This window comes from Ornithodoros turicata, chromosome 1 (genome assembly GCF_037126465.1).
Source record: "Ornithodoros turicata isolate Travis chromosome 1, ASM3712646v1, whole genome shotgun sequence".
Classification (NCBI taxonomy): domain Eukaryota; kingdom Metazoa; phylum Arthropoda; class Arachnida; order Ixodida; family Argasidae; genus Ornithodoros; species Ornithodoros turicata.
The window spans coordinates 22,558,520-22,571,687 of record NC_088201.1 but is presented as its reverse complement, the minus strand read 5'-3'; positions in this window follow the sequence as shown (position 1 = coordinate 22,571,687).

The window sequence follows — 13,168 nt, the reverse complement described above, 5'->3', positions numbered from 1 at the left end:
CCCTACCCCATTGGTGGCGGTGATGCGGGGAATGAAATAATGAGCCCCTTCACAATAAGGATCGAAATCCTATGGTATCCAGAAAGGTGAAAAGAGCTTTGAAGGCAGAGCGTTCGTGGACTGGATGTGGCCAGGGACCAAGCAATTTTGTGAGAGAGAGGGGGCGAGAGTCTAGCTAGAGTACGATTCGGGAAGGTCGGTAGTGAGGGCGATGGAGAAGAATGTGCTCTAGATCTTCTACAGCACCGCAGTGACAGCAGTGGGGAGAGTCAACTTGCCTCAAGCGGTAACGTCACTGTGCTGTGAAAGCCACATACAGGCGCAATCGATGAACTAATGCGGCATCTTGTCGAGAAATATGTCGAGGCATACGGAAACCGAACGCTGGATCAACTCTGCTCAGTATGGCTGGGGGGAGAATGTCAGCGGTCGATAGGCGGGTAGCCAGAGGAGTCACGAGGCGCAAAAGTACGAACCGACGATCTCCTCTTAGCAGCGCAATACGCGTCCGTCTCCGAGACGAAGAAGCTGCTTCTGCGGCGCTGTCGGCCTATTCATTGCCTTCGACACCGCAATGGGCTCGAAGGTTGTGCCTCATATGCACCAAATGCTCATAACCTCCAAACGCTCAAAACCTCCGAACGCTCATATGCACCGAAAAAAAGTTGGTGGTTTTGAGCGTTTGGTGGAAATGAGCAGGAGGGGAGAACCTGCTCATAAGCACCAAACGTCCAGAACATCCGAATGCTCATATGCACCGAAAGGCGGGCGACCACAAAGGCCGGGTCTTCCTCTCCCGCATTTGGAACAAGGTCATAGGGTGATAAAGGTGGAATGAATGGCGATTACCAAGACCGCTTAATGTGTCAGTTTGAAGTTTATGTAACAGCTTGGTCTAGCCAGAACGAATAGCGCCTTCTCGTTTATGGATTTCAATTTGAGCTTTATTTTCATAGACATGGAGGCAGCCTAGGACAAAAGACTTGATTCTAGCTCGAAAGGCACTCGGCTCCCAGGGCTGTAGCAACAAAAAGCGTGGTCCCCTCCGAACATATGTCCGGGTTCACTTACAGTGCAGAAGCTGGAATACGATATTTATATAGGGTTTATATTATGCATACATAGGCCTGCAGTGAACGTTTGCGCAAAACCCTTCTTTCGAACAAGAGAGAAACCAGGAAGGTAATCCAGAAGATGTGGGTTCGATCCCTACAGCTGGCTAACCTTTTCAGTGACTTTCATCTTTTATCCTTCTTTCGAGCCTTGTTCTTCGCAAGTTGGTTAATCAATGCATCATAGTCCAGAGATATGATAACCATGTTTTCGGTTGACTACGAACTCAGAAAGCCTGACATCTCTTATGGTTAATTGAGCACAGGATATTCTTGATCGGTCACTTTCATTGTGCTGAGACTTCTTTCAGCATCAGCGACAGTAGCTGGTGTGGTCAGAAAATAGAGTGCTGACGCAAATGCATCGTGTACGTTAAAAATTGTTTGGCGTCTCTTTGTTTTGCGTCCTCTCTTTTTCTCAATGACACAAAAGGATATTCCATTATAAGTTCGCTGGCATCGATGTCTACCATTTTTACTTCAAAATTTTTGCTGCGATTCTCCAGTTCAAGTTCCCATTGACGCTGCCCCAAGTTGTTAGCGTTTTACAGAAATCCAAACAACCTTTACCACTCCACGAGTTGGTTGACAAAACAGAAGATATGGCCTGATCAGTGAGAATAAGAAAGAACTGAGATTTGAATTTTAGTTCTGCAGAAAGACGACTCTTCCTTTTTTTTTTTTCACTTTTAGGAGAAGGTAGCAGACATTGCAGAACTGCTTCATGATCTTGTCGCGTTGTCTGTACTCCGCAAAATAAAGAGAGGAACAGAAAGAACAGACGCAATTTGTACAATACAAGCCGTGCAGCAAATGGAACCGCTTTTATGTTCCTCATTAAATGGCGTCCAGCATTTATTGTTCATTAAGATTAATGCTAATTTAAAAAAGCATGTCTTCCAATTTCGAACAAATGAGGAGTGCGAATGATAGCACTTTATTGGCTATGATTCGGTTTATCAGATGTCCACAACGACGCTCCTGTATTTTTGGGCGCACGGAACCGCGCGCAACCAGGGACCAATTTTTCCGGGACGAACTTTTCCGGGACTATTTTTTTCCGAAACTCCATCCAACTGCTCTACACATTCTCGCTCCTATAGTTATTCTACCTTCGGTCTGGAAGATGACTGGTTTGGTTCTTTGGATGATTGGTTTTCAACTCATTTCTGTTTGCTCACCGTTTTAGGCATTCAAGAACAACATTATTTCCTCTTATAAGTAGAACTCGGAAATTTACGTGCCAAAACCATGAAAATGGACAGATATTTAGACAAAAAAAAAAAAAAAAGAAAACCTAAACAGGCAAGAACATGCAAAAACAGACACGTTGTAGCACATGCCAAAACTACTTCTAATGTACGCTTCACGACGCAGACTTTATACTGTGGAACTGTAGCGAATGCTACAGAACCATTCGATGACGCCAGTGCCTGACTGCGACGCTGTGCAGCGTCAATCCTCCTTCCTGCACCGCTAGTTCAAGCTCACTGGGTGTTATCGTTGAACCTCTAACATATATTCAGTTTCATGTTATTTCTTCAGTTTATTTTTACTACTCGTTTTCTCTTGTGTTTACTCGTTTATGTAGCTTAAGGCGCTATGGAGTCGACGGCGTTCCATGTTGATATCCGTTCATCGGCCACATTTTCTCTTACACGTTTTGTCAACCACACTCTACCTCAGGTAGGCGAATTTAATTCACTGTGGTGACGATGAAAGGTCTCGCCGTTGTTGGCCTCACAGAGGTGGGCAACGTCATGACTGACGGCGTTGGGGAATGTGCATCCTGGTCGACTTCTATAGGAACTGTGCCGACATATGATTTGGTCGAATAAAGACATTTAATCGAAGATCGAAACGGCAGCGGTCGTTTGATCGATTTTTTATTGGTTCACTTGGAGTGTTGAACGCCGGAGTTCTAAATGCCGTTATCCTAAGCAACATTTAACTGCGTGTAACCCGTTTGCTCGTAAACACATTCCTCATGCTAACCCACTTTGTCAAATAATAATTGATTTCAAGTATTAAACATTCTTGGCAAATAAGTAAAAAAATAAATTAATGACATTTTTCGATTATTTATTCCTGTTGTATGTGGATAAATTTTAACAATGTATTATTGTTTCTGACAATCAACTGACCATTGTATAGGAGAAAGAACAGTTTTAGTTTATTTACTTTTCGCATATGTGCAGGTGAATCTAAATTTAGTTCTTGCAACAGACATGTAACCGAAGAAGTCCTTCGAAACCTAGACAAGATAAGCAGGGCAGCAGATCTTTGTCCTTTCTCTATTTTTTTCGGATAGCGTGCATGTGTAGTGACCCAGATTGCAGATGCATACACTAAACGAGGTTGAACTAAGGTTTTATATGCTGTTAATTTAATATCGTTAGTTGTGCCATGGCGAAATTTCCTTCTTAGCATCCACAGACTTGGAGTGGCTTTCGCGCACATATGGCTATCCCGTTTCAGACCGTTCCCTTTAAATATGTCACCAGCAAGAAGGGTGCTCAGAAGAAACACAGACTATCGGCTGCTCCCAACCTGGGGCAACTTTCTTCAACATGTGTCCGACTGGTTCGTAAATTACAAACGTCTGCAAGTAACCAGCGGTCTCCCTGCAAAAAAAAAAGAAAAGAAAAGTTAAAGAAATAATAATAAAAAAAAAAAAAAAAAAGCAGAGTACCCTGATTGCCAGCTCCGTATGCTCGAGTCAAAAGTTACAGAAAAAGAGGTGCGGATGGCACAGTGCATGCAGTTTTGAACTCCCTTCGAACAAACGTCTTTCGAACAAACGGCATCGATCAACCGGCTTTCGATCAAACGGTTTTCGACCAAGCGGCGTTCGATCAAACGCCTTCGATCAAACGTCATTAGACCAAACGGCGTTCGACCAAATGGGCGGACACTACGGCGTTCAAACACCAATTGACTCACGATAGATAAAAATAAACTTCCATAAAAATTCATTCTGACTACATACAAGCAGGACCAAGCTGTTACATAAACTTCAAACTGACACATTAAGCGGCCTTGGTAGTCGCCATTCATTCCACCTTTCTCACCCTATGACCTTGTTCCAAATGTGGGAGAGGAAGACCCGGCCTTTGTGGTCTCCCGCCTTTCGGTGCATATGAGCATTCGGATGTTCTGGACGTTTGGTGCTTATGAGCAGCTTCTCCCCTCCTGCTCATTTCCACCAAACGCTCAAAACCACCAACTTTTTTTCGGTGCATATGAGCGTTCGGAGGTTTTGAGCGTTTGGAGGTTATGAGCATTTGGTGCTTATGAGCTACTACCGGGCTGGAACCCCTTGGGGAACCAGCCTGTGCCTGCTCCATAGACAAGTTTGTAAGCCATTAACACATCCATAACCAACGGTGCGGTTGAGCCTCGGATGCCAGAATTTTCAATTGCTTGTAGCGCAGATGTTAAGTCGTGGGGTAAAGTGAACGATGTGCTACAGAATGAAAAGTATGGCATATAGAGTTCCGCAGCCGTGGATGAGGTTTGATGCGAAAGGAGAGGTCAGACAATAACTTCGATGTGGAGGTTACGGTTTTTGTTGACTGTTAGCACCGGTATCTTCACGTCCGTGGTGCGTGTTATACACCCAATATTATTATTATTATTTTTTAATTGCGCTAATCTTCGGGGTGTGCGCGTTTTACACCGGAAAATACGGTGTCTAAAACTCGTTCATGAAGGCTTTAATTTTTCGGGGAAATGTGGGATAGCAGAATTGCAGCCAGTCATTTTTTGAAGGCACTAGTTTTCAAAAAATCTCGAAACGAGCACGTACATTCATGTATCTGTCGCCAAATTTTGCTATGCAAAAGAGCCGAAACCACGGGCATCGCGAGCGCAGGAAGGACACTACCATCGCCATCGGCGGCATATCCGGGTCGCAAAGCGTTTTATCTGGCCAGCAGATCAGTCTAATCAGTGCCTACACCAATCAGTTCTATCGCTTCAAAGCACGTGACCATCCGACGTGGAAGGAGACTTGCGCTTATTCCGCTTTGGGCTCATTTACATGAAAATATTTGGTGATGGATATCTCAAAGTATGTACTCGTCTCGGGATTTTTTATAAATAGGGTCTGGCTTAAATAATGACTGACTCCGATTTTGATATCTCACATTTCCTCGAGAACGTTGAATTAAAAAGTTCATTAATGATAATAATGATGCATAGTGTTGTCCGCCTGGCCGTATAACCCACCTGCAAAAAATGGCGTCCATGTTGCTCCCTGTTTTATATATATATACATATAAAAATTATGTGTCGAATAAAAATAAACACCCTGATCTTCAAACTGTACGGATACTCCGCAGCAGACATGTACAAGATACTCAAAAATGTACTTAAGGTAAGATAATAAATACTAACGTTAAAATGTAATTAAGATAGAGTACAAAATACTTCAACGCAAAATACTTGAACGCAAAAAGTCACTGGTCAATGCGGCAGGTCGCCACTACGTGACATGAATCACCTAAACCCTGAACACTACGCTAACCGCCGCTGTGTGATAGGAGTCATCTAAACACAAGTCCCAAAAAGATGACAAAGAGATACCACATAGCTCCACTAAGTATATGTGACCCAGAACAAAGCAAACTTCTAGCATGTCCCTGCTAGGCGAGGTCAGAATTCGGCATCACCATGTCAGGATACACATAATCGAACCCTCACTGGCCAAGGATTAGTACACGCGGGGTAAGATCTCTAAATGGGGACTTCCAAGAAGGGCCAATGTCCGGGTCAAGTCCGAGGGACTCAGGAAATTTCCACTGAACACGCAAGATAATGGAAAGACGAGACACAGAAAGTCGGAGAGGGAGATCCAAAATATGTAATTAGAGTATTGAGTAGACAATACCATAAAATGCATTTTAAATAGAGTACAAATACACAAAACAAAAAGTATTGAGTAGAGTACCAAAATACCGAAAATTGTATTTAAAATACAGTATTTTAAATACAATACTCCAAATACGTACAAGTCTGCGTCCGCAGGAACCACAGCCAAAACATTGCATAGGTTGTATGAAACATTCCGAATCAAACCCACCGACAACACTTTTCGCGGCCAGCTAATTTTCGGTCAAACATTTCTTTCCAAAAACGCGCCTGATTTCTTTTTCCCTTTCACAGGAGCCGTGCGTACTGCTAAGAGAGAGAGAGAGAAAGTGCGCCTTCTCTGCTGCTCTGGCGCCTATGTGTCTGGCCGAATGAGCGGCCGCGTTCGAGTGTTCGTTGCTGGACGAACAGTTTCGACTTTCTCCTTTCAAGTAGAAGCACACTGCCAGAATTGGTTAAACACGATGGATGCTAGGGCTGCACTACAGTACCTGGAAAAATTCCAGTATACTGACAAGGGGTTGAACGAGGAAGTCGAGAGGCTGCTTCGAGAACCGCTGAGAAACTCATTGGCTAACGTGGAGAAAAACACGCGTGAGTTTCTTCCATTGCATTACCTATTGCATCTGGTGTCGGTCAGACAATTTCACTGTCGATTTAACAACTTCCTCCCGTTTGGGGGGACCTTGTGCCTTCTGACGGGACCTTTTTTGTGTTTTCTTTTTTCTATCGCGTACTGACATGTGCGCGATATTACGTACATTGAATTCACCGTGCATATTGTGGCATGACCTATTAATTAATAGTCTTGTTTTGTTTTTTGTGGGGTGGTTTGTTCCGAAACAACGCAGCAGTATATTGTCGCGCCTTCCGACATGATCACTGGCTGAACAGGAAAGGAAGCAGTATACTGATTCGAACCACCCTGATATGCTAGCTAGGAATAATTTTACGAACCGACGGATTAATTATGAATAAATTATGGGGATTTCTCTATATAGCGGTTGCACCTGCTTCGCCGAAGGTGACCGGGAGCAAGGCAGTACTGGACTGCAGGAGTGGTCTGCAGGCTGGTGACCAGCTACGCAACGCACGACCTCCTGTTGACGGCTGCGCATATTGCCGCAATAACGGTGAACAACGTTCTTTTTACATGAGCCATCGTTTGCGGAACGTGGACGGCGCAGTATCTTGTCCAATTCTTCGGAACTACAGATGCCCGGTGTGCCACAACCAGGGCGGCGACACTGCACACACCATTCGGTACTGCCCTCTTAACAGGGGCCAAGTAGTAAGCGCCTCTTCAATCTACACGACTCCACGCCAGTCCAATGGAGAACTACGTGGAGCTCGTTCACGCAAGCAGCCTTCTGCAATCAAAATCAACACGCTGCGGAAATGATGTGAACTTGCGTCACTACATATCATTTGTACACTGATTCGTCTTGCAAAAAATGCATGTAGAAAATAAATTACAATAAATCGATCACTTTCATTCTCGTTGACATACAGGCAGTCAGTAAGTGTGACATGGGATATGTTTGTCTTGCGTTGGAGACGAGTCGTTATGGTCATTTCCCATGTTTGTTAAGGGAGAGGAGGCACAAGTACTATACAAGTACGTGTGCAACAGTTTTCTTTCTCCTTTAGGACAACCGCGCGCATTTTGTGCGAGCAAGAGGTGGCAAATGCATGCCTGCAGGAATATTGTTGGTGCAGCATCATATATGTGGCAGCAGTGTAGCGTTACCTAGATATTGCGTTTAGGTCAGGGCAATCATTCAGCTTACAAGGCGAACTTGGTACAGGGGCTCGAGCTGGCAGGCCCTGCCTTACAGGGTCTCGATATGGGCTTGTCTCAGCTGAATACGTGGCACGGCGCACCTTGAACCCTCTGCCAGGCCCGACGTGCACTTGATTGCTGGAGGTTCGATCCGTGCCCGAATAAATATATAAATACATACGTATTGCGCCCGTGTCGTAGGCGCCTTACCCCAATTTACACTCCTCTCGAAACTGGATGTGATGAACCCGGCTAGCACAGTCCACGTATGACAAGAACTGATGGACCCATTCCTCTGCACCAATCCGACCTGGCTGAGGCACAGAGCCTTACCGAAGAACAAGCAGTGTACTGAGAGGGAATTTGGTTTAATGCGTCCTTTGTAAGGAAGCTTTATCAAGTGACTAGACCTCGGATGTTTAGGCCCTAAAAAAAGGCCGTCTTAGGCGCCTATAATAGGCAGGAAAAGTACCGATTTAAGCTCAATCAAATTCAGTCTATCGCCCTTCGGCTCAATGGTGACGCGAAGGTTCCCGCTAATTGCGCTTCCGCTACAGGCTTTTCAACTGTGTTTGAGTATGAACTTTATTTAGCTAAATTTAAGAAGTGAGGCTGACTGGGTCAAGTCAAGAATGTTCACAGAACAGTTAAACGACAAAGAAATATTCATCAGGTGTAGTTGTAGAAGCAGTACGACATAAGCACCATTTCCAGATTTGTCGGCGTAAAGCTCAGGCGCTTGTCGCCAAGTGGTAGCTTATATACCGAACAGGTGCGTTCCACATCCGCCAACGTTAGCAGTGCAAACTTAAGAATGCCCGTAGGACGAACGTCGTCTGGTATGGCTGACCTATTTACAGCTAATACGGCAGCCACTGACAGCAAAGTTCTAAATCCCAGGTTTCTGTTGAGTACATACTTTAGTTTTTGTGCAACTCTATCCTTCACAGCCTCCAGACGCGTGATGCTGCCGGATGAAAGCGTATAGTTAGCTGAAATGTACGCCAGCTCAGCAGGAGTCTTGGTCAACTGTAAGATGTCTTGGGCGCGTTTCACACTATCGTCATCTTCCATCGAGAACTAATGTACAACCGCGCAAAGTTCATCAAAGCGCAAAGTTCGTGTAGGGGTACTCAACGGCTCTCAGTTGTTTCGGGGGGGGGGGGGGGGGGTAGCTGGATGTCAGGCAGTCTGTCTTTGAAGGCCTTCCCCCTTGCGTTCAGGCCTTCACGGCCTCCCCTTCGAGGGCTTCAAGGCCTTTCCCCTTGCGTTCCCCCTTCCCTTGCCTTCAGAAACACCTTCTTTACAGATGAGATCAGCTTATTCACGTCTGTAAAATTGTTCCTGATTTTTTTATGCAACACGATGCAAAGCGTGCGCGAGACAGTTGACGTGAATCATTCTGGGATAGAACACTTTTAGCAATGTTGCGGCGCGATGCATGTATGCTGCGGCATCAGGTAGAGAAGCAGCACTTCGTCATGGATCGAAAACTTTCATGGATCGTTGACAAAGTAAGCCACTGTGTCGCTGTTTGTCTTTTCCAGTGGCTTGCAGGATATCAAATACGGGCGGCTGCTTTTATCTTGATTTAATTTTCCGACGACTTGGCTATATGTATATCGGCCATTTGCATCCGTCGTCTCGTCCACCTCAGCAGGACTCTCCTATTTCAGAACGAATGGTATACTCAGTCCTCCTTCGTACGTGGAGCCCAAATAATTTTTTCGCAGCGTCGACTCGGACGGAATTTTCGCCTTGCATTTCTTCTCCAAGAACGTCTAGAAGGCTGGGTTCTCGAGCTTCGCCCGCGGTATGTTTGCTGCAACAAGTGCAGTACACAAATCGGCGTGCAGTTCGCTCTTCCTTCCGTCCTGCACAATCCTTGAGAAAGATTTGGCGGGACGTCGACGGAAAGTCCTTTGTGCAGTTGAACTTGTGCGTGGCTGTAGCAACATGTTGCTCTAGGTGAGATTTTTTCTCGCACGGAACCTGTAAATCGCCGATTCTTATTTTAAACAGAGAAACATTTTACGGAACTGAACTGCCGAATGTAAGCACACTCTGTACTTACTTACTTTCCGCACGGCTGACAGCACCGCAACTCCGTCAGCGGTGTAGCAGTTAAAACTCTCAATCCACGAATTAACCAGACTTCGCCTGGTCGCCTTTATTTTCGGCATTGTGCAATGCCAGCGACCGTCCGCGGAGCTCATGTTGTAATGTGTTGTGCTGAACGACCGACGTCAATGGATAGCGTCGTTCTCGCTGTAGTTTCGTTTTGCTCCGTGCCACTATGGTAGCAAGGATGTGTGGTACCCCAACCATACAATACTCTAGCTACCATATTGCCACTTCTCCCACTAGCTCTGCACGTTTTGCTGGGTGGTGCGTCGTGGTACTCTGCAGCCCGGGAACGAATAGCGAAGCAGATGGCAGATCGAGGGTCCAAGGTTGAGTTGAACGCGCCTGGGGTTCAACTTGAAAACGTGGCAGGTCAGGCTGCAGCTGTTGAATGCAGGACCAGAACTTGTTATTCCTGCGGAGGGAAAGCTTCAGCAATAAAGGATGCCGCCGGTGATGGGCCAACAAACGGAGATAGTGACGGCTCGTCTCATTAAAGCGCTGGATAACAAGCGGTTTCTCTCTCGCTTCTGTCATGACCAAGCAAGTATCCGCTGGTCTTGGCACGCCCAGACACACAGGAAGGCTACGTGCCACAAGACACTGAAGCTTAGGCTCGGAGGATGGGAGATCCCGTGTAGTACTGGCGGACTGTTAGGAGCGGACCACGTACCAGGGCTCGATGAATGGCCAAGAGAGATCAGGCATCGCAGCCCCACCTAAGGCCAGCAATGTGTCGCACTACAGCAATCCCCCTGGAGAGTTTCTCCTCTAGGCCCGCTATATGTCCTTTCCGCGAGAGTCGAGAGTCCAGCGTAACACCCAAGAGCTTGCATGGGGTACTTGCATTGGAGTACTGGAGCTGTTGTTCAGCCACAGAAAGACGATATGGAAGTATGTTCTTTCGCGTGAAGGCGATAACGTCTGTCATCTCCCACGAGATATCTAAGGCCTGCCATCAACGGGTACTGGTGCATGAAGTTCAGTGTTGACTGCAGGCGTCGCTGAAGGGCTGGGCGAGATTTCCCGGTGGTTCAAATGCAGATGTCGTCAGCATAAATAAAGAAATATACTTTCCTTCCGATGCAGTCCTTAAGACCTGCCATAACTAAGGGCTAAGCACACTTCCCATTGGTACCCCGTAGTCTGATGGAACGGGCGCGATATCTCCCCCAGCTGTGCGAATAAACAGGGTCCTACCGCGAAGGAAATCCGTGATCCAACGCATGGCCCTTGATGGTAAAGAAGCACAAGTAATCATATAGAGGATGAAAATGCGACTGACTGTATCATACGCCCGTTTCACATCGAGGAATACAGCTACCATTATCCTTTTGCGGGCCATTGCTTCTTGTGCTGCGGACGCCATGACGGAATCCAGCGCCAAGCGATGCCGACAGAAACCAGACATTTCTTGGGGAAAGAAGGATCTCTTCTCGAGCCACCATTCGAGCATGTGAAGTATCATGCGCTCCAACAGCTTTCCTACACAACTGGTTAAACTCACCGGTCTAAATTAGGACAATTGCGAAGGGACCTTACCTGGTTTCAGCAAGGGAACAACGCGTGCGCATTTCCAGGCTTCGGGCAATTTACCTTCCCTCCAGGATGCACTCACTGCTGACAGAAGGAACCCCCGTGACTGCACGTCCAGGTTACGTAGCGCCAGATGTGATATGTCGTCCTGCCTAGGAGAAGACCAGGCTCGAGAGAAATGAAGGGCGTTTATGAGTTCAGCAAACGAGAAGTCCATATCCATGGCGGGATCACTGACTGGGGCGGCATCTGCAACTTGCGCAGGTATGATGGAAGATTCATAACACAGGAACGTCGCAGTGGACATTGCTTGTGACCCAGCTGTTATAAGGTGGCAAAAAGAGAGAGCAGCGTCTTTTTCCCTTTTGTGCTGCGCCAAAGCAAGGGCGCCCAATGGGTTGTGCGGGGGAGATATATCCTTGAGGGAGCACAACACGCAAAAATATGCAAAAATGTGTATTAGTACTTGTATTAGTGCATTACTCATAAGACAGTAATACTTCTTGGCCTTCACACTCACCATTGCTCATGTATGACTCTGCTCTGGTATTCACTGATAACAGAGGCAACTGATAACAAAGGCCTTCAAACCAGATCCATGACATTACACATTTGCACTGTTTTCCACGACGAGACAGGGAGGACACGCGGGTTCGAATCCCGGCACCGGTTGTGCGGTCTGGAGTTTTTCCGGCAGATTTTCAGACAAATGTTGGCACAGCTCCCCCTGCCCCAGGACGCATACTAACCCCCCTGTCTCCCCCTCCTTCCTCTCTCCATCTGTTCACGTCTGTACGCCGCTCATAGCCACAGTTGCTTCGCGGCGCTAACACGGAATTAAAAAAAAAAACATTTGTACTGTTCCATTTTTCCCACTGGCTGCTACATTTTTCCACTATTATACCTGGAGAAGTCACAAAGCATATAGTTGAGGCCATTTTTAGGTCTGAAGAAGGCCATGTTTTTTTTAAACATGTATCTAACCGTTAGGTTGAACCACTAAAACGGAGGCGGAAGGCCTCATTCTTCCCATTGTGGAAAGACGCATGATCCTGAACAGTGAATTTTACGTGGTGGTTCGCAGTGAAATCTGTATTTTTAGGGTTAAACAGCAACCTGTGTTCGTCTGCTTTGGTGGAACGACTTTCCTTTCCAAACCACGTGCTCATACCGAACAGACGAGCACGTCCAATATTCCTTTTTGAGAAAATGCAGTTAAAGTCAAATTGTGTGTATAGATGCCTATTGTCTAATAGCACAGGAAATGTAAGCACCGAAATAAATGTTTCATGTGCGTTGGTGTTTTTTAAAGGCAAATTTTAAAGGAATATGTATTTCCCGTATTACCAGTGTATTAATACAGTAGTAGCATTACGTATTATAGTACGCGGTTTCAAAAGTATTACTGTATTAGTATTATAATACACATTTTCATTCAGTATTATGTATTATTATACAAAAAGGTACTACAGCCCACCACTGGTTTGCAGCAACCTGGTAACCAGATAACCTTGGTTTCGAAGCACTTTTCCAATTCAACCCATAAAATAGATTGTGTACATGGTACGGCTGTATGCGTTGTCGTTATCCAGCCTGGTTTTAGAATTTTAGCAAACCGTTGATAACGTGGCTTGTGTCGAACCGGGAACCAATCAGTGGATAAGATTCTGAGTCACACGACTGCGATTGACTCCGATAGGCACGATAACCTTACCAGCGGTATGCTAAACTCCTAATCTCC